Raw genomic sequence first — 21,480 nt, forward strand, 5'->3', positions numbered from 1 at the left:
CACTACGAAATGCTAGTGTCCACCTCGCACCTCTTCGCCCTCTCACTCTCATCGCCCGGCGGCAGCAGCAGCCGCCACTGTGGTACCTGCTACACCACCTCCCCTGGCTCAGCCCTGGCCCCTGCCTGGGGGCAGCAAAGTCTCCCCACACCCGGGGAAGCCGTGGGTTGGTTGTGGCATGGGGCAAAGCCGGGAAGGAAAGAACCGAGGGAGAAGGCAAGGGCTTCAGACTGCCTCTGCTCTGCAAGGCAGTTCAACACCCACTTGCCTTTGCTTCAGCCACCTTTAACTCAAGTGTAACAAACACCAAATGAGGAACAGCTCAATAACCTATACTTTGGTTTTATTACAAGCAAGTGAGATAAAAGTCACTTTAAAAGTTTAAAAGTGTTGTAGCTGGAAAAGTAGCTAGGTTGTTGGCAAAAAGGGAGGGGGAAAAACTTTACTGAAGAGACAGGCAGGGGAGTGACAAGAAAAAGTCATTGGAAAGGAGTAACAGTTATGGTTACTCTAACCTTGTCCTTATTCCTTTTTGTTCTCCGTGTATTAACATTTGAATGGCAACCTGCTCACACTTTCCTTCCCGAGTTAAATTCTGTTTTGTGAATAAAACGCAGGACCAGTGGGTTACAACATGCGATGCCATGAAGCCATTGGAGCTGCACTTGAACAAGGCTGCGCTTTGTTCCTCCACTGCCTCACTGCTCTCTCGAGGCATCTTTGAAAATCCCTGAGGTTGAGCCAGTAGGCATTAGAGCTTTGTCGTCACAGCAGACACAATATTCCTGGTTTTTATGGGATAAATAATTACCCAAAAACACTCTAATATGTTACACATACCTCTCAAGCCTCTTCTGCTTTGATTTGAGGCACTGCCCTGCACCAGGCTGGGTGGTAGAGGAAAGCCTACAGCACTACGTTGCAGCTGTGGGTCCTGCCAGAGGCACCTGCCACCTGTCTTCTGCACAAACAAGCCCAAAATTTTAAACATATCTAGGTTGGCCTCTTCCTGCAAAACTCTGGAGTAGCAAATGAAGAGTGTGCGATAGCTGAGCTGCCCAAGCACGTGGAAAGCTGAGGTGCTGCACTGCAAATGCATGCAGGCTTGGAGTCACGCAGTGCCTCTTGGGTCCCAGGTCGTCACTGAACGGCAATCTCTCTCTAATATCTCCTCTGTGCAACCGCGACTGAGGCCTACCGCCTGGATGTGCTGCCCCAGGCCAGCCAGGCCCCGTCCCCCCGGCTCGCAGGGGTGAGCCGGCTGGCCCATTTGTCTCCCGTCATGGCTTATTTCCTGCCTATCGGGTACCAAACCGTTCTGACTCAGTTGCCGGAGGGAGGCACCGCTGGGTCTGCGCGCCGGCTGCTGCCCGCGCTGCCATCGCCTGCCCTCGCCAGGTTGCTTCTGCAACCCCTTGAAGGTTGCAGTCCCCGTGTCGCCCATGCGGTCCCGCTGCTGCAGCTCGGGCAGAGGCAGGGTTCATGCAAGCGCTCCTGCCCTCGCCCCAGGCCAAACCAAAGGTACTCGGGATCCTGGCGTTGTTCCGCACACCCATGGTGTCCTCCACCAGTTGGACCCTTGGCAAGGGCTGCCTCAAGGTCCTCGGCACAGCCTAAACTGGCAGGGCAGCAGAGGGGAAGGGGGTGTGTCAGCTTTACTACCCGTGCAGCTTATGCCAGAGCCCTGGGAAGCCAAGCAAACCGCATCTGTACACACGGGGCTCTCACTGACCCGCAGGTGCGCGGGTGGAGGTGGCAGTGGGGACTGCTCTCCCTGCCAGCCCCCTGCCAGCCGCCGGAGCAGCCCTGCACCTCCACCATCTTCCTTGTCCTCCAGGTTTTCCCCTGGGAAAGGTGGAACAAGTCCAGGTCAGGCATGAGCAGCCTGAATTCATAGTGGGAGCTAATCAGAGAGGCTTTGCCCGGAGGGGGAACAACTGTGCTCATCTGCGCTGCTTCATTGCCCAGGCTAAGGGGGGTGCCGGCAAGGGCTGTGGTGGAAAGACTGGAAGGAAACCATCTGCCTGCAGCTCAGGTCACTTACTCAAAACTGCCCAAGACCACATGAAACTGGAACTAGCAGTGGCTCAGGCACAGCAGAGCTCACAAACACTGCAAGAAGAGTGCAACCACAGGCGTCATAAATTCAGACAATTTCTGTTTTCAGCAAGTACTCAGCTGCAAGCAAACAGAGTGCAAGTAAACAGGAATGATTTAATTATCATATAAAAGTAATGAATTAAATGCAGGAATCAACAGGGAGTCCTTCTCAAACACTGGTGACACATTACTGTCAGTCGTGGAATAGTTATCCACAGACCTATATGAGCAAGAACAGACACTAGTTTCTACTCTTAATGTAGTACAATTATTTTGGCTTTTTTTTTCCTCCAAGACAGACAAAAACAGGGTTTAAAAATGTAATCAAAGACCATAAAACACTTTCAAAGCAAGTAACATAAATCCAAAGCTGGGGTTGATTCAGTGTTCCACTTTTAATATGAAATAGGCTAATGATCAAATTAATCAGTATTGTTAATTAGGAGGCTTAGTTCTTTCTGTTAGAGGGCTGTGGGTGACTAACATGATGTTAAGTACGGGTTAGGCCATTGCTGCTTGTAGCAGTTGGACTGAGGGACAGACCATCTTCTCCCAGCTTCTTGCACCAGTTAGTGTGTGGCCCCAGCATCCACATAACACTTCGTGTGCCACTTCTCCGCTCTCTTTCCCTTCCGTCAAAAGCATGGAATGGGCACTTTCATCTGAAGTTAAGCATCTAACATCCACATTTGGGCTGTGATCCCATGACAGTCACAGAGACTGGAGAATTAGATCCTGTTGCCCACACAAGCATATAGCAATGATGCCCGAGATGACTTAGGGCATGAAAGATATACCTGAGCTAGCAGGTATGACTGAGGACCGTTGGGAGATCTGAACCCTTCTAGACTAGCAGCCGAAGGCCAGGCAGGATACCTTCCAGCATCTCATGTGGCACCATGCATAGACAACTCAACCGAGGCAGTCAGTAGAGTCAGTTCAGCCTACAGAATGAGTCAGGTTACCCTAAAGCCACTTACTAGCTAGCTCAACTGCTCTGCTCGGCCATGCACACCTGTATCTCGACACTTAAATTTAGGTGGCTTAATCCTGAGCTGAATCCCACACACAGCTCCTGCAGGAAGCAAGGGAACTGCAGCTCCCTCATCTCCCATTAACTCACCACTGTTGCTCATGGCTTTGGTGAACTTGAACCAGGTCCTGTCCACATGTTAGCTTCAGATATTCATCAGAAACCTTCTGAGATACGGCAACAGACTCCAGTCAGGGGACATTTATTAGGCTGGGGGTTTGCTCTAAATTATTTGCCTCAAGGAATTAACTGTCCAGTTCAGCATCAGCCCATCACCCAGGAGACAATCTTTTCTTTCACACGCACAACATGTCATGTATCCCACCTTATGTACTTACTGGGGATTTGAGCAATTTATTTTGAAAACTGAGGCATGCACCAATCTCAGTGCTAGCATTTTATGCAGGCTCACTGAAAAATAGTCAGACATCAGCTATCCAAGCCCCAGAAAACAAAGGGCTCCATTTAGATGCCTGAACACAGGCATCTAGTGCCATTTGAGACACCCTAAGGCACCCAAGATACACATGAGGTTGGCAGATACCACATAGGACCTATGGAAGCAGCAGCTGGAGATGTGGAGACCATGCAGGATACCCCAGGGTGTCTCAAATGGTACTTGATGCCAAAGCATAAGCAACCAAATTAAGTTCTAAAAATCTTGTTTATATTGAAGTCAGATGTACGTCTCCCACATCTAACAAACACGTATCTTGCAGAGCAGCTAAGCAGCAAAAGAGCTACAAAAGAATTGCATCCTTATTTTGGGTCTACTGAAATCTGGCAGAGCTTACAGACTGTGTCAGCTTATTTTGTTATGAACATATAATGCTCACTGAACCCCATGAGCTGCTGTGATAACTATCTCTGCCAGCTTGCTGAATTGATTCCTTTCATTTGCTGCCTCTGAAGTTATGTGGCTAGAACAGAGCTTCTGCAATATACCAGTGCACCGGGAACACCGTTTTTTAGCTATGGGAGCAAGAGAGCTGTCTGAAAAGATTCATGAGCTCAGAATTGATTATCAGACCGTAGGAGCAGAAGGTCATTGTGTCAAGGCTCCTGGCTACTGCAGTGAGAACGTACTACTGGATAATCCTCTTATAAACACGTGCACTTCTGTGAGGGAGAATACCTCTAATGATTTAAATCCAATGTTTATTAATTGGTGCAGTTTATAATGACGAGGTTGTTATGGCACTACAGTCTTAACTGAGCTAGATGACAGAAGAAGAGTATGCAAGTCTTTCATCTGCAGTTAATAAATCTGGGATCCCATGAAGGCTGTGTATGTCTTTCTTGAATTCCAATCTCAGGATCCAGCATTAAACTATGTACCATAAGTATTTCCAGCAATTAGTGTTAAATGAGCATGACTAGATGGATTACTAATTTTCTGGACTATCAGCAAGGAGAACTGACACGATTTTTGCCTTAGAAGGAGTTACTTAGAGTGAAACAATCAGTGCCCAGGTTAAATCTGAGAATATTCCTCCACACATTTTTTGCCTAATCTGATTAATCTAATTAAGTGACCTAAGTGGTTAAAAACCAGAAAATATGACATGTCTTCGGACTTTATTATTAAGGAATTTAATGAGAAACAGTTATTTGTATGTAAGAGCATACACTTTCCTGTCCAATTTAGAACTCTACATCATTTTTCCATTAACACACACTTTAAACAGCCACCATCCTTGAGCACAGGTTACGTGAGTGGATACTGCCATCTAGGCAGGCTTTTGGGAGCAGCACCTATTTTAGAACATTGTCTTTGCCAGGGAAAAATATTCTACTATCCAAAACGGAGGAGAAAGGAACATTTTTTATATTATTAAAAAAATCACACATCACCACTCACTGAAAATACAAAACCCGTCCCTCAACCAGATTGTAGTAGTTCACATTAAGAGCAAATATTTTCTACATGTTTATTAAGAAATATATTATTCTGCATTTCCATACACGCAACCTGAACTTAAGCTCTGCACTAAATTACAAACTGCTTTTATCTATGAAAACCGCAAATACAAAGTATATAGTATTAAGGCTATTAACTACCAAAGCACGTTTTACTATGGCAGTACTTCCAACTTGAGATATTCTATGACTCTACTATAATTGTATCTATTTTATATGCTTTGAAATATAGCAACAGTACATTTTTAGAAGACAGTTACTAAAATATCTGTTGATTTTCTACAACGAGAGAAATAATTTTTAAAACCATTTTTCTTTATAAAACCAAAATAGTTTCCATCCAGCACAAAAAATATAAAATACATAATGCATCTGTCTTATTTAAAGCAATAAACAAATTCTACACACGGCATTTACAGGAGACTTACAGACAGAAGACTTGACTAATGTTCATTTTGATTAGAAACATTAACAAATAGCTTCATTATCAGTTGTGAGATTCTGTAGGGAAGATATGAACTATGAACGCAGAATCTTACACAAAATGGTAGTAGGACCTGAAAAGATCATTTAGCACCTTCCATCCGTACAAGTCCTTTGAACGTGGCTTTTTGAGTTGAGTTCTGCTGGAGGGCAAGCATCGCCCCACGTTACAAACAACGAACCACGCTACAAGGATTGCTCCTGAGGTTTGGGACAGTGAGATGAGAGTCGCCTAGGAGCCCTGAGAAGCACACCACTTTGAGATGTGGGCACATGCACTTCGGCACCCATCAATGTTGTCCCAAAGGCCAGATTTCCCTTGGATTTCAGTGGATCTGCTCGATTAACAACCTCCCAGATCATAATGGGTGATGGAGGGGCATGGTGGGGAATACCCACTGACATTCAGAGTGAAGTTATCCTCCTGAGCTTCCTCCCTGGCCTGTTTCAGCCGTCACCTTGAGGACTGCCCTGAGCAGGTTTGTGTACAAAGGTATTCTTCTTTCTCTCTGAAAGAACCCCCTGAATAATAATGGAAATGTGGTTATCTGCTACTGGCATACATCTTCCCAACCCCTCCCCTCCTTCCCCCATATAATAAGAAGCAACGCAGCATGAGATTGGTTTGTACAGAGAGCAAAGCAACCAAAAAGACTAGGAACTGCTGAATTCACACTTAATTTAGGTGGTGGAAAAATGAGCAGAGCTGGTACCAAAGGAATTCAGTAGTAAGCTTTGAAACTACTGTGCTGGATGAAGATCTGCTGCCCTTTGAGCAGTCCTGGAACGTAGGACAAAAGAGGGTAATTTTCACAACATCTTTGCTGCGTCCTTGGCTTGTCATATGGAAAAGAAGGGCATTATTAAAAATTAAGCAAACCTCCACTGAGCTCAGAAGCTCTCAGTCTGAAAGGTTGGACTCCTTTTTGCATTTAGGGATGTTCAGTGCCCTTTATAATAGCAGAGGAAAAATAAACATTCAGGTTTAATTTTATAGCAGAGTCTTTTTGGTAATTTTTTATTTCTGTGTCCTCACCAACAGAAAATGGCATGTGCACTGCCTCTTCTCCCACCACTGGCATGAATATATCAGGGTACTGTTACCTTTTCTAGACAAATTGGCACATTTTGCACAACTGCTTAGGAGCAGACACATTCCATATCTAGAGGAAAAATAATTAAACAAAGGTATTGCAGCAAAGATGTACCAATGGAGCCTCTCACCTATAGCAACAAAGCAAAAAAATCTCTCCTCCCTTCTCAAGAAAAATGGAGTTTTCATTTCCCTTGCAGAAAGGAGAATCAGTATTTGGGACTATTTTACATGAAGCCACTCAACTGAAAGACAGCTAATGACACCGGTTAAAGGAGGTCTGGCTGTCTAAGGTTTATTTTGTTGAAAATACAGTCACATTCAAATAACCTCTTTGGGTTTTCCCCAAAAAATAACAAAACCAAGAGACATGTGCATAATATGTTTTATTGAATAAAATCCTGCTTCTAATATTTACACAGTGAAGTTTAGAGATGTAACCTAGTGAAGCATGGCAATGTATAGCATTCATACAACATCTGGATATCTTTAAATACATCTGAAACTACTTATTATAGCAATCAACTGCCCATCACTGATTTCATAATTAAGGAAGATTTGAACTTTCTGAAGAATAGCCAAGATGAATATTAAGGGTAGTTGAGTTCAGAGAAAACAGTCTGCTATGTGAATTCCAAACCCAAAAGATCTGAGTAAAGTGTCAAGAGTTTTGAAGGCAGCTTCTGTATTTCCCTGTTGTTCTTCTCATCCCTGCAGAAGAAGATGACAAAATAAATTACAAATCTTAAGGCTGAAAGTAATATCCACAACTTAAACACACAGCGCCCTCCATGGTAATCTTACTTTTAAAATTTATAAAGTCATCTTAACCTCAAGGTGTGTGAACTATAACAAAACACTTACTTATTATGCATTAAAAATGATATTAAACTTTTAAAGCTGCCAAGATAGACAAACAGAAATTAGAAATGCTGCAACTGATATCCAGCGTCAAGACAACACTAATTACCACCATTTACACAAAAACTTCATTATGAAGTGTCTTCCATCCCACTCTAGCACGTTAAGCAAAGTGTTATGCGTTGGTTTTTTTAAAGCTCTACTAGATATACTATCAATCTACTATCACAGTGAAGAAAGGTCTGGTAAAAAGAACTATAGTCAAAGCTTTCCTATTTATAGGGTTTTTTAAAGATAATTTCATTATTCCTGATCTTGCATGAATTCTCAGCAAGGTTTGAATGCAAGTATAGACTTGCAACAGCCATACTAACAGACTAACTCATAGCACTAGTAGACTGTTATCTTATATTTGGACTACTCACTGGTGGTGAATAAGACATGATTCACCGGCCATTTGCATGATTTTTGCCATCCAGCAGGAAAACATTATAAACTAGGAACGTTGCATCCTACTCAAGCCCCTGGAGGTTGTTTATTCTAGTGGGCTACAGACAGCGCATTATAAAAGGCAGGCAGTCTAGCCTGCCACATTTGGGATTCTGCGTTGAAAAAAACCTGGTTGCTCGTCTCAGGTTAAAAGGAAATGATCTTGCACAGTCTCTCATATTTTATTTACCAAACAGGGAGAGGAATTACATTTTTCCTGTGCCTCAAGTTATCCCGTATGAAGCCCTGCCTAATAACCAGGAGTGCAAAGAACAGACAATTACTAACCAAAGTATCTATCAGGTCCCTTCCTGTTTCCCAGCACAACTTACTGGTTGAGAAAGGGAAAGCACTGCTGTCAATTTGCAAGTCTCTCCCAACTGGAGCACTGGTTCTGAGCAAACTGTATTGGATGTTCAAATACAACTTCAAATACATACTTGGAAAGACAAATAGATTTAAATCAACCCCCCATCATCCACTAACATCGCCTAACCTTTAAGCACCAAGATTAAACTTTCCATAAAATAGTTCCATAACGAAGTTCAGTGTGATAACTTTGTATTTTTAGAGAATGAATTTGTAATGGTAACGGTGTCTTTACATACACACACACACTCTCATGGAGGTAAGCTGTCACCTGGCAGGGACAGCTTTAAAATTCAGAATTTGACAAGAAAACAGAATATGGACATGCGGTAGAAAAAGCTGCAAAAGATAACAGAAAAGCACTTGGCTATTTGCCATTTCTATGCTACAGCCACCCCTCAATATATTTGTGTATCACAACAGTATATTTTATAAAATTTGTGGCTGTTTTCTTTTGTTTCTTGTTTTATCTTTTTTTTTGTTCTTTTTCCCCTCCCCAAATGAACAGCCAGACACCGTTCCATCTATCCAGGAAATGTATATCCATCCTAATCTCACTGTTCCTTTTCTCTTTATCTTTTTTCCAACCACAAAGAGTTATCTGGAACACAGCTGCCTACCTGGAAGCTATTTCTCTTATAGCTAACATAGCTATAAATTTTAATAACTAAGAAGCTGCTGAAAGATACAGATTTTGCTCTTGCCTGTCTCATCGGTGAGGTATATGGTATGCATTGTGAAACACTGTCTTTGAGCAGGAAAATCATCTGTACTGTCAATCTCAAGATAAGCAACTATGGATGTGTGAGACACTGTCAACACAGGTTGAATAAAACCAAATGTACATTAAGATAATAAGGCTAAGTTTAGAAATGATTGCCTGTAGCATCCAGCTTGAGACCTTGCATTAGCCTCAGACACAAAGTAGTAAGTTAATTCAGGTGCCTGAGAAGAACCTTTCTGGATATGAGGTACCTTTGTACACACAGCCAAACATATTTCAGGGAGGGGTTTGTTTGCCTGTTTTTTAGAGAAGATGCGGATTTATTCTTTGTTAACTGAGAAATACTTACTTGTGTGAACAAGGACAGAAAGATTTCGACACACACTTAAAGAAAAGCATACCGTAACTAGTAAAAATAAGTTTGGAGTTAGCATCCCCATGCTTTAATATAGAATCTGTTTCCAGGTCTGAAGAGGACTTTCATACAGCGGTAGACCATGAAACATTATACAACTTGGTGTTATCCAGTTACAAGGGGAGGGAATCATATCACTGCAGACTTCATGAAATGAAGTTGCAGGTAGCTTCTCACTCAAACTACAGAGATTTCAGGCCGTGTTAGAAAGGACAATCTGACATACAACATTGATATATTTGACAATTACTACTTGTTTTTTTTTCCCCACAGCCTGCCTGAAAGCAATAGATGAAGCAATTTCTAGTAACTTGTCAATTAAGAGGGGAAAAGAAGAAGGTAGCCAGCCATGCCACCAGGTTGTATTTAACAGAAATTACTTGAAACATAGGCCAAGCAACAACTTAGCCAGCTTGGCCATTTCTGTAACTCAAAAGCCAACCCTACATCCCTCTTCACCAGGTGTACTGCTAGCTCCTTTGTCTCTCCAGCAGTAGGACAACAAGGGGCCCAACTTTTCTAACATCCAGAAGACTATGGCTGTGCTCAAATCCATACAAACCATAACATCATTTCTTAGAAAAGATATCCCTGTCTCCCTACACGTGAGGAGGTTTGGAATACATCAACTTCATCAGTTCGGACCGATGGCAAGTAACGTCACTAATACATGTTATACTGAGTACAAAAAGAAGCAACTGTAAAGCAATCCTTCAATTTCTCAGAAACATAAGCGCACTACCTTATATGCAAACTCTGTGGAGTAGATAGCAGGATGGAGATCTACTACAACTGCTGTGACAAGCACGTAAGACCAATTACCTACTATAGCACACAGAAAAATAAGGGAATACTCCCCTGAAATGTGCCTTACAACAAGGCACGTTAAGGTTCTCTCTTAGAAAAACCTTTGAGCAGCTCATTCTGTAACACTAATATCTAGTCACACCAGCCAAAAGACGTGGTGTTATGGGCCCCACCATCCGGATGTTTTCTTAGACAAACCAGAAAGCAGAGTTTTCTGTGTCTTCACACTGTTTTCCAGACAGCCCCTAATAAACCTGCTCCTTGATATGCTAAATCCATGTTTTCAGCTGGCTGATAACTTCCTCTGATATTTGTGTGTGGTGCAGCCCACAGGAGAAATGTAGATATGAATGCAGATGACTTTTCCACATTTTAGTCCATATTACCTTCACAGAAAGGTTTAGTGTCGACTTCCAGTCTGGAAACTAGATTGTGTGCAAATTCAATGCAATCTCCGAACCCACTTTTTTCACCTCATACCTCCCCCCTCACTTTACCATCCTATGGAGGAATGGGGTTTAAACCAAGTCTCTGAACCACCAAATGTCCTTGGTTTGTCTCCGTTTCCTTACACAGAGGTAAGAATATTTGGTCCTTTGGTTTCCTTTGGAAAGGAACAGATTAGAGGCTACCGAGCATGGCCCAGTAACTTGCCTCAAAGAGCAGACACAACCCATTCTCTTTAGGAAAGCTTCACTGACTTTATTACAGAGGTGCCAAAGAAAAAAGAAAATAAGTCTTTAATAAATTTACTTCAACTCCAATAAAAGGCAAGGACAACTGTCATGAAAAAGAGAGCGTTTACCACATACTCTACAAAAAAGGTCACAACATTCTTCAGTTTTAATCCTAAGGAAATGCTCTAGCATGTCAATAACGTGATTTTGGGGAAATATTCTAAGTGGAACTACATTATTTTTCGGAGACACCGCCTCACTGGTAGCGTCCCCATTTCACATACAGGCGCTCCACTGTCAGCTATCGAGAGAAACAGAGAAAGTGAAATGCAAGAAGTCGCCCTGAAAGTAAGTATGCATATAAATGGGATTAACATTAAGGTATTGACAACCTTCCACCCCGGCCCTAAATTTAATTCACAGCTTAACGTACAGGTAAAATGGACACGAGAGGGCGCCCCTAATGCAGGGCCCACCTTGGCCCTCCCATCTGCGGCGTCAACAGCTAAAAATCCCCTGCCTGCCTGTTGCAGGATCTCCCCCTTCCAAAGGAAAACAGGCCTGTTGTTTTCTTCCGTTCTTTTTAATTCAGATGTACAAGACTCAATAGCAAAAACTAGGCTACTTGATTCGCTTAATTAAAGGAAGTAGAGAATACAATGCGTTGACACATTTCCTAATTATTAAACTTTGGTCATTAAACACCAGAAGTTCTCTCACAGCAACGCACAATACTGAGTCCCGCTTGGCCACTGCCAGTCTAATGCTACTTAGTATTATATTACAATGAAACAAAGACAAAAGGTGTTACAGACTGCAATTAATAGACATGTAATAGAAATATATATTACTTCACAGACTTGGTGCCTGAAGGGCTCTGCAAACAAATCTTCAAGCATGATCAAATTACATAAAAGATTATAAAGAAAAATTATTTTTAGAATAAATATTAAATATAAGCCTTATAATTATATTTGAACAGAACTGTGAGATACTACAGATACTTCACGTATTTTCAATGCTCTGTGTATGTTTGCAATGCAGTGCCTATATTCGGTGTAAATTGGGCCTTATTAGTACCTCACAGGATTACGGGCCACCCTGAAGAGTGAAAAATTATAAAATTTAACACTATGGTTTGCCTATGAAATACTTGTAAGTCTTCTAATATAGGCAAAAATATATTCTGTGCATAACTATTCCTTTCACCTTTCACTTTACATTCTTTTCACTTCTCAGGATACAAGACATTTAATTTTCAGATTGATTGAGCAAGGTAATTAATTTTAAACACTGACTTCAATGGCACTACTTAAAAATATTCAGTCGCCTTTAAGACTGAAGGCCCAAAGTCATAAGAGGCAATTCTTATTATAAATAAATAACTAAATAAAAGAGCAGTACTTTAGCCCCAAACCTTGCAATCACTCTGTCAGAATCCTTACAGGCAAACTGTCAGTATAAGACATTATTTCTCACCTGTACTACTGCTCAGTAGTTAATCATTTTTCGAAGAGCATCATAGCATTTCCATTTGTCTGGGATGTAGAAAGGCTCAAAGATGTGAGGGAAAGGAGTGTCATAGCCACATACTCTTGAAATAGGAGCTTCTAAATTCAAAAAGCATTCCTCCTATTAACAGAAATACAGAATAAATGTTAGTGAGGCCATTATTTTCAGGAGTCTTACATCACAAATTGAGGTCGAATGAACTTTGCCAGACTGACAGTCCTGGAAACTCAAACCTTCTATTTATATCACAGCATAAGTAGTCCAGACCAGAACAGTGCTTCCTTTTGCCCAAAGGTCCATATTAAAATAACAACTTGTATTAATGTTATTTTCATTTTCTACATGTGTGCTGCATTAAATCATAGGCAGGTTATATTTAGTACATCTGCTATACATCCAGACAAGTGCTGCCAAGAAACAAATATTTTAGGAACAAAGGAGTAAGAGTTTCTTTCCTGTGCCACTTTTAAACATATAGAAAAATTACATAATCTAAGAGAGTGTATTATTTGTTGGATACATGAACATCATATTCAAACTTCTTTGAACCCTTAAATTATTAACACTCTGTCTGAGAAGCATTAAGCAGTTATGGAAATTATTAATTTGTACTCAAGTGGATTTGCGTATCTCCAACCCTTGAGTCACATCCATGCTCTACACAAAACCCCGTAACTTGTGTTCTATTTGGAGATCAGATTTGGCAATGACTGTGAGGGTTTCATTACTCAACCTAGTAGGGCACAAAATATTACAAATACACCATATTAATCTGAAAGTAACCTGTGGAAATATGTGTAACGTTACCAGGTTTAATAACCAAATAAATAGTGGGGTTTCAATCTTCCTGCTCTCAAGTACCAGAGTGATGGCAGGGACCATGAAAATCTGCAAGAAGTAGACGCAGAAATAACTTTGCCAGATCAAACTGATGTTGATGCTAATTATCAGCTCCTTTTCTCCCCATATCTTTAGCATATGTATTTGCTTTCCAGAGCAGACAAATGAAGAGACAAAACATTGTCCTTCTGGCCTCTCCTTTATGGACTGCTGCAACCAAGACATCCTGGCCAACTTCCCTGTACTTGGCTCAGCAAAATGGAAGATGAAGGATTATCTATCAGTCCTTTTCCACCAGGCCCACAAGGAAAACAGTCAAAGAGCTATGCTTTTCTGCAGCAAAGTGCTAAGTATTTTCTCAGACTGATGAACTGTTTTGAATGCACATTGCCTTGCAGTCCATGGCAGCCTAACTCTAACTTACTGTGCTTTTTATACATCACGATATTTGGCAGCATAGAAGGTACTCATAACACACTGAGATTATAACCTTTTGCTCCAGCTACCACTTCAGTGCATTGTGAAGTGGCACATTTCTGGAAGATAGATGGAAGTAAAAAGTCCGAGAGGTTGTGTGATTGCATACAGTGTCATTACATGTAATAGTGAACTAATTCACCTAGAAAACTTCAGAGTCTGAATAGGTCTGAGGTAAAAATATATGCAAACAATATAAAGATTTTTTTGAGCTCCATTTTCAGGCACTCCTGTGCTTTTCTTTGTAAAGTGAAAGATTCACATTAGTACAAAATGCTGGGAAGTAGAGTGTATTAAATCCTTTACCTGTCCATGAGGTAGATCATGATGTCCTACCCCAACCTGCTGGCAAGGATATTTTTGATACTAATCAGTCTTTGGTTCCCATGTTGTGACTGCCCAATAAGACAAAGCAATAGCTTTCGGACCATCCCAAAACTGACTGCCCAGACCCTGTGAAATTGCATTACACCAAAACATACAAGTATATTCTAGACCCACAGCCTTCCAGTCCTGCGCTGCTGTTTCAGAGTACCCGACACAGGACCACTACCTAGGAGAGACCTTTGGTTTACGTCATAACGAGCTCTGTGATAAGGGCTCATCCCAAATGAAGCTTGGAGAGAAAGTTCATTAGTTTCACTGAAAATATTTACTGCAATATTCCCATACACTGGGCATCCGTGCAGAGAGCAGCACTGCACCTTCAGCAGCCCAAGCAGCAGACAGAGAAATGTTAGCCGCGACTGGCAGGCTGGGTGCTATACTCCCCTGAATGAGCCCCCAGGCCTGGCTGTAAATATAAATCTCAGGTGGTAAACCCAAGCCATATAGAATAGTTGCAAGCATGCATATTTATTAATGCTATTGCTGTTATATTTAATTCAGAATAAAAATTAAGTCATAAGACTTTCCAAAACTCCACTTAGTATTTTTTTTCCTCAGGGAGAACCCAAATCAACTGTTACAAGCACCCCTTCTGGGGTTTTAAAATTCAGCAGTCGCTTTCAGTTTGACCATACACCTATTGCGTTGAAACTTGAACAGCTTCCAAAGAGTCATGTAGATTCCCTTGCCTCAGTGAGGAATTCAGAGAGTGAAGCTGAGATGAGCAGAGTGTTGTATTGTCAGATACAATCCAAGAATGATGACCCAAGAAAGGTGAAGAACTCTTTAGTCTGAGCTACTCTGTGTGTGTATGTGTATATAGAAAATTACTCTTACTATTATTAAGGGTATGTGCAGATTTTTAACTAAGCTATTGCACTGTATGAGTAAAATACTTCAGAGGCAGTAAAAACAGACCCAAGCCACCAGTCAATTCCATGAGGGAAACTCTCTACTTACACATTATTTGACTGAAATCGACACAGTTTCACAAAGGTTCACATCCAAGTGGCTCTGACTGTACTAGTGTCACACACAGAATTTCACATCGTAATAGCTGATCATGGAAAAAGTAATTTTCCTAGCAAACCGATAAAATTTTTATAACGATAGACTGAATAAACTGCTTACAGTTTTTAGAGTACCATCATAGAATGGTTTGTGTTGGAAGGGACCGCCAAAGATCATCTAGTCCACCCCCACACTGTAAGATCATCTTACGATGTATTTTTTACCTTACCGGCCATACCTGAAGTCATAGGTAAATCCTATACATATGTATATGTTATTATGCAGAGGATTGTTAGATTATTGATGCATACATTTTACAGATGCTGGTTTGGGTCAGGTGATGTGTTGGTTATGGAACTTACTGGAGTAAGTCTCTCAATGTCAATGACCACAGTAACAACAGAAATGCTGCAGACCTAGCAAAACGAAGATGATTCAGTTGACATTACTTAATTCACAGATTTACTGACAATATTTGCAAGAATATTGGTAAAAGCAAATTGCAAAGAAGAAAAGCTTTTAAGATTTTTTTTTTTTAATAGAGTGGAAATACAATCATAATCCAGAAGGTGGAGTATAAAGTTATCAGAATACGGTATTTGAAAACAATCAAGAAAATGCACTTTTACTTTACAATGTAGAAGCATTGTAAAGAGACAAGAGTCTTGATCTTGCTAAGAGCTTCACAAACACTTGACCTTGGCATCATGGTTCTTATTCAAAATGTAATAAAGCTAATGTTTTTATGACTTTCACCATGCTCACAGTAGGATAGCTAGATTTACTCACAGAATCACAGTAATACTCCTGCTATATGCTAAGTATTTGGTTCTCAAAAAAAAAAATTCATAAATCCACACATTTTACACATAAGCAGTCATAGAAAACAAGCTTAAGGAAATATCTTAATAAGATGATTTAGAGAGAAACTATGTCTTTTCTTTTTACAAACATGTAAGGTGGTTTGATAGAAGTTACTACTACTTTACTAGCGGTGCTTTGGATACATCTAGGTATGCAGCAAGTCTTTTGTAGGACTGAGGTCTTTGCTTATAATGACCTATAATTAGGTTTGGAGCCAGTTTTGTTTAAAATACAAGTAATAAAGTTTACCAGTTCATGGGGTTTTGATTTATCTCTGGAATCAGTTCAATTTATGGGACAATATATTCAGTTGTGTCCTTTAAATGCAAATCAAACCAAACTTTTTCACAAAGTTACAGAATATGAAACTGCCTGCTTGATGGCATTAACTTAATAGCTGTAATGTGAGCAAATGAGATTACATTCTTCATTAGATGGCATTACACTTTGAGTTCATGGGGTTTTGATTTATCTCTGGAATCAGTTCAATTTATGGGACAATATATTCAGTTGTGTCCTTTAAATGCAAATCAAACCAAACTTTTTCACAAAGTTACAGAATATGAAACTGCCTGCTTGATGGCATTAACTTAATAGCTGTAATGTGAGCAAATGAGATTACATTCTTCATTAGATGGCATTACACTTTGAAAAATCATCGTGTTAGCAAGATTTATATCCTAATATAAAAAAAAAATGTATAGTCTATGGACATATTTCTAACTCATCTTCCCTTTTGAGCTTGAAGAGCACTTAACTCAAGTGATCAGCCCATCAAATAGCCTATCTTACACGGATTCTTGTTCACACCTGCTGCTAAAAGTTAGACTGAAGGACAAACAAGAGTCCAGCTCATCCCAAATATGATACTGCCACATCTGCAGTACATGTTGCTGTGCCAGATTTTTTGCACCTGCACAGCCACATTGTAGAGAAACACGACTGAGAATATTAAATACACAACGCCCAGCTCTTTTTAAGACCAGTTAGCAGACATCCATTGTACAAACCTATCAGAACAAGTCTACCGCAGTATTTAAAAGAGTGATAAAAGATCAAAATTTTAAATTAAGTGCATTTACTCCCAACTACTTGGGCATATAAGGGCTGGTACTCGCCCAACGCGCTCTTGCACAATAGGGGAATGCAAGCTTACAGTCTTCAGTAAGTCCCTGCATATTTCAAAGAGACTGTTTAAACAATCTGACATCTTTCAAGGAAAGACCTTAGGAAAAAACTTAAAAATTAAATGGTTTTGGAAGTGAAGTAGTAGGCATGGGATTTCTGATTCAGTGTAAAATGTTTTAAATTCAGTTTTGAAAATAGTATGAAAAAGTCATACTTATTTAGTAGAATACCCACTAACTTCCAAAATTCAACTGAAGTAAAAAATTATTGTTTTGTTAGAAAAAAAATTGCTTATAAAGGAACAGATATAGTTATTAGTCTAATATATTCAAATTATCTTAATTTTTAAAAATTCAGACAAAACGTTAAATCATCATTCTTCCTGCTTCCTAACTGCAGAGGTCAAATTCTGGCCTCAGTTATTCAGTATGACCTTTGCCAATTACTTTCATTTGCCTGAATTTCACTTAAAGCCTCCTGGAAAACACATTATTATATTCTATAAAGGCATTTTAACTGGCCACATTATTTCATCTTGACATTTGATGTTTAATACACATTTAGGAAGACTTTTCAAAACAACTTAAGAGCACAGGTTCCACTAAAAATCTGTTCTTGAAATTCATAGCAATCAGTCAAATGTATCACACACACCACTTCAAAACAATCTTATGCCTTGATTTTTAGAATAGATGCTAAAACCAAGGACTTGCTAGATGCTGCATGATCGTATTTGAAATGCATCCTCTAGTACTAGGTACACTCCCTCTATTTCCCCAAATTATAATATTCTAGTATGCTAATATGGAAAACTTTATCCAAGTTTATTTTAGCTTTATTTAAGTGTATATTTTACTCTTATCAGAGATTCGGGTACTCACTGCTAAATCAGGGGTCTGAGTGTAAAACTCTTGAAAACATGTACAAGTGAGAATTGCAGGCATTTCTAGAGATATACAATTGTATAAAAAGGATAAAAGAAGAAAACAAATCCATTTTTGTCCATTACTGAAAAAAAACATTACTCATCCTTCTGCAACATATAGAAAAATAAAGCAATCTGGTCCGCAGTTTAGGGGAAGTACTTTTAGGCATCTGACCAATAAGAAAATAGTTAAAGAGTTTATTGCTCCAGACCTTCCTTCCTCTGAAGAGAATCTCTAGCATTCTATATTCATAGTAAACAAACCTCCATACGCAAACACTTTGGTAAATACCAGTAAATTAGACTATTTAATGTGTAGCTAGCAAGACAGACAATTCCAAACTGACACTTTTCCCCTTAATTATCCTATTTTGGTCTTATTCTCTTTACTTCCATATCTTTTGGATCTATTTCATTTTTCCCCTCCGACTGACGTGGATTAAAATCAGTAAAAAGGAAATTTTTTTTATTTTTAAATTCTACTACTCTATAGAATACTCCCTAAGGTGAGAAAACTTTCCTTTAAAAATCAATTATTTCTGCAACATTTTATGTCCCAGGTGTCTCTCCCATGCTATTCTTATTTTGCAACACTACAGGGACTCAAAAAAATTGAGAGCTACAAGAATATCACATGACTACAGAGTTGCTAGATGAGAACACTGATTTTACAACTCCTTTTTTCAGTACGGGAATTTACTTTCTGTAGGATGACAAACAAAAAGTCGATTTTAAAGACTAAGATGAATAGGCAGAGTTTGATAGAAATGTTAATATTTCTTTTGGTATTATAGCTATTATAATAAAAAGAAGACTAAACATAAGGTTAAGGTCCAAGGTCCATTGCAAACTGTAGGAACATTTTTCATGCAAGACTACTTATTTTTCTGCTGACAATAACTACAAAATTTAGACCCAGGAACTCGGTGACTAGTTGCAAAGGTTTGACTCAATTGTGGTTTCTGTCTGTTAGAACTCTGAATTTTGCCATCTCATCTATAGATTATAAAATTTAAAAAACTACATATATATTCGAAGAACAACTCAGAGAGAAAACTCATCACATTAGAGTTTCACTTTCTGTTCCGATATTTTTATTCTGATTTATTTATGCTGTTGTCATAAATGAAAGTGTGGGTCTCAAACAGTTAAGAAAACTTATTCTAGATCACTCTGTAGATGACTGTTACATTTATATTATCTATTACGTCCCCATATGGATTTTCAACTGTAAATTACCTACTATTGTATCAATGAGATGAATCTTTCTGTACATTAATAATGAGCATGATAAGCTCATTTACAACAAAAACTATTTTTTACGTCAAAGCTTAGATAAAGATTTTCAAAAGAAGCTTTCCAAAGAGGTAGCCAATCAAACCCCATTTTATAAAAGGTGGATTTCATGCAATTAAGCTGACACTAAATACAGATTAAAGGTCTTTTTCTTTGGTTTCTGCTTAAAAAAAAAAATCCAATTTGAATAGTTTACTTTCAATAAGAGAAAAGTCAAGCATCTGCAGTTTTCATATGTCTCACTATTGTAGCACAGTATTTTCCTTGACAGCTGCAAGCACCAAGTGCTACAAATTTTAAACAGAATTTGCTTTGATGACATATATATGTTACATTCTTATGAATAGCCACTTCTATGAGCTACGTAAGTACCATACACCCATGAGATGTTTTCATGTTGAGAGAGAGAGAGATATCTTTTTTTAGAGGGAGTATTTTTTTCCAACAGCTTAGCCATATTCATCTTAAAATACTTTTATAAATCTCTTCCTGATAGTTACAATAGTGATACAATTTTTCCTCAGAGAACTCTGTAGTTATATGTTGTAAACGTTTATTTTCTATCAGTTTTCTCCTTTTTGAGATCACTTTCGAACAATCCTTTTATAGCTTAGCACAGCTTGTAATGATTCATTTTATGTTACCAATGCCTTGAATTTACATAATTAATATCTTGACAAATACAGAGAAATAGTTTGCTGCTAAAATTATTTATCTTATGATTGCCAAAAAGATAGTATTTTTACTTACAAATTACATCAGCAATTAAAAAATAAAGCACTTAGGGGGGAAAAAAGTCCATTCCGTGTAATTCGTTGGCTTGTTACCATTAAAAAGCAATTAATGGTAAATACTGTCTTTATAGAACTGAATCACATAAAACAATATTTATACATGAAGTCAAATTTACTATATAAAAGATAAAATATTGTAACATAAAATGAACAAAATTATTTCCAAATAATTCACATCCCTCTTAAATCCATCATGCTAAAATAAGAATTTACTTCAGCTATTTTTAATCACGAGCATTGAATCTATTAGCAGTGACTATATTTCTAACCACAGCACTTTTAGAATCCAGACATACACAACATCATGCAACATTTTAATAGTAATACTTATTCCTGGTTTAATACTTAAATACTTTATTACTTAAACATTTTTTAAATTATCTATGAAATGTTGCATTATGATGTTCATCTCAAAAAAAAAGTTTGAGATACGAATTCTCTGTATTAATATCTTTACTAGAAAAGAAAGGGAGTGCATGTGTGCTTGAGATGTTTTCATCAAAAGAAACACTTAAGATTGGGTGGGGAGGATGGTGACAGTTAATATAAATTCCTTCTATACGACACACACACTTTTAGAAAACGTATTTCTACTATATACCATATACTTAAAAGGCTTCCCAATAAATGTTCAAGAATTTGAACAAAAAGATATTTAAATTGCAAGCAATGTAAAATGAAAATAACACAAGTGGAAGTAACCCAGACTTGTAAGAATACAAACATTCCTGTGTACTAAATAAAGTATTTTTGAAATGGCTTTCTTCAGGCAGGATAGAATTTTTGGTGCTATGACCATAACTGCAATCCTATAAGATGACGTTAGGTCACTATAGCAACTATGGGGTGGCTACACACCAGCAGCAGTCTTGCAAGCCAATGCTGTTAATACCGGCTCTTTTTCTGTCATGTGGAAGTAAAGAATCCACAAGTTGACTGAAATATTAAATGCACTTTTTTCTGAAAAATCAGTATCTAGAGCATCCCATATGTTATTTTTCTGTAATCCTGGCTACTCTGTTGACTTTCATTGCAGATATGTATTTGCATGTTTTGCTCCTGGCACATCATTAGCTGATGAAACTAATGACACTGAAAGGATGTTTTAATTCAAGTCACTGAAAAATGTTTATGTTGCATATTTTTCCAGACCACTTGCAATTTCTTTATATTAAAAAATAACCAATTTACTCTGTTAAGCTCATTACTTCCATTTCACAGAAAAGAATGTGCATAATTAGACAAGTAAAACAAATGAGGATAATGTTGTCTTCG

At 38.9% G+C, this 21,480-nt stretch overlaps 1 long non-coding RNA gene across 1 annotated transcript in view; it reads right to left on the minus strand.

The window, feature by feature from the left end:
• Positions 1 to 5,050: 5,050 nt before the first annotated feature.
• Positions 5,051 to 21,480, minus strand: part of LOC103901777 — a 58,124-nt gene continuing 41,694 nt past the window's right edge. The window contains exons 2-3 of the long non-coding RNA XR_657753.2: positions 12,451 to 12,603; positions 5,051 to 7,340 (exon numbers count right to left, since the gene is read on the minus strand). This is a non-coding gene — a long non-coding RNA (uncharacterized LOC103901777). The remainder of the gene's footprint in view (positions 7,341 to 12,450; positions 12,604 to 21,480) is intronic.

The sequence above is a fragment of the Aptenodytes forsteri genome, unplaced genomic scaffold (genome assembly GCF_000699145.1).
Source record: "Aptenodytes forsteri isolate BGI_AS27 unplaced genomic scaffold, ASM69914v1 Scaffold245, whole genome shotgun sequence".
Lineage (NCBI taxonomy): Eukaryota > Metazoa > Chordata > Aves > Sphenisciformes > Spheniscidae > Aptenodytes > Aptenodytes forsteri.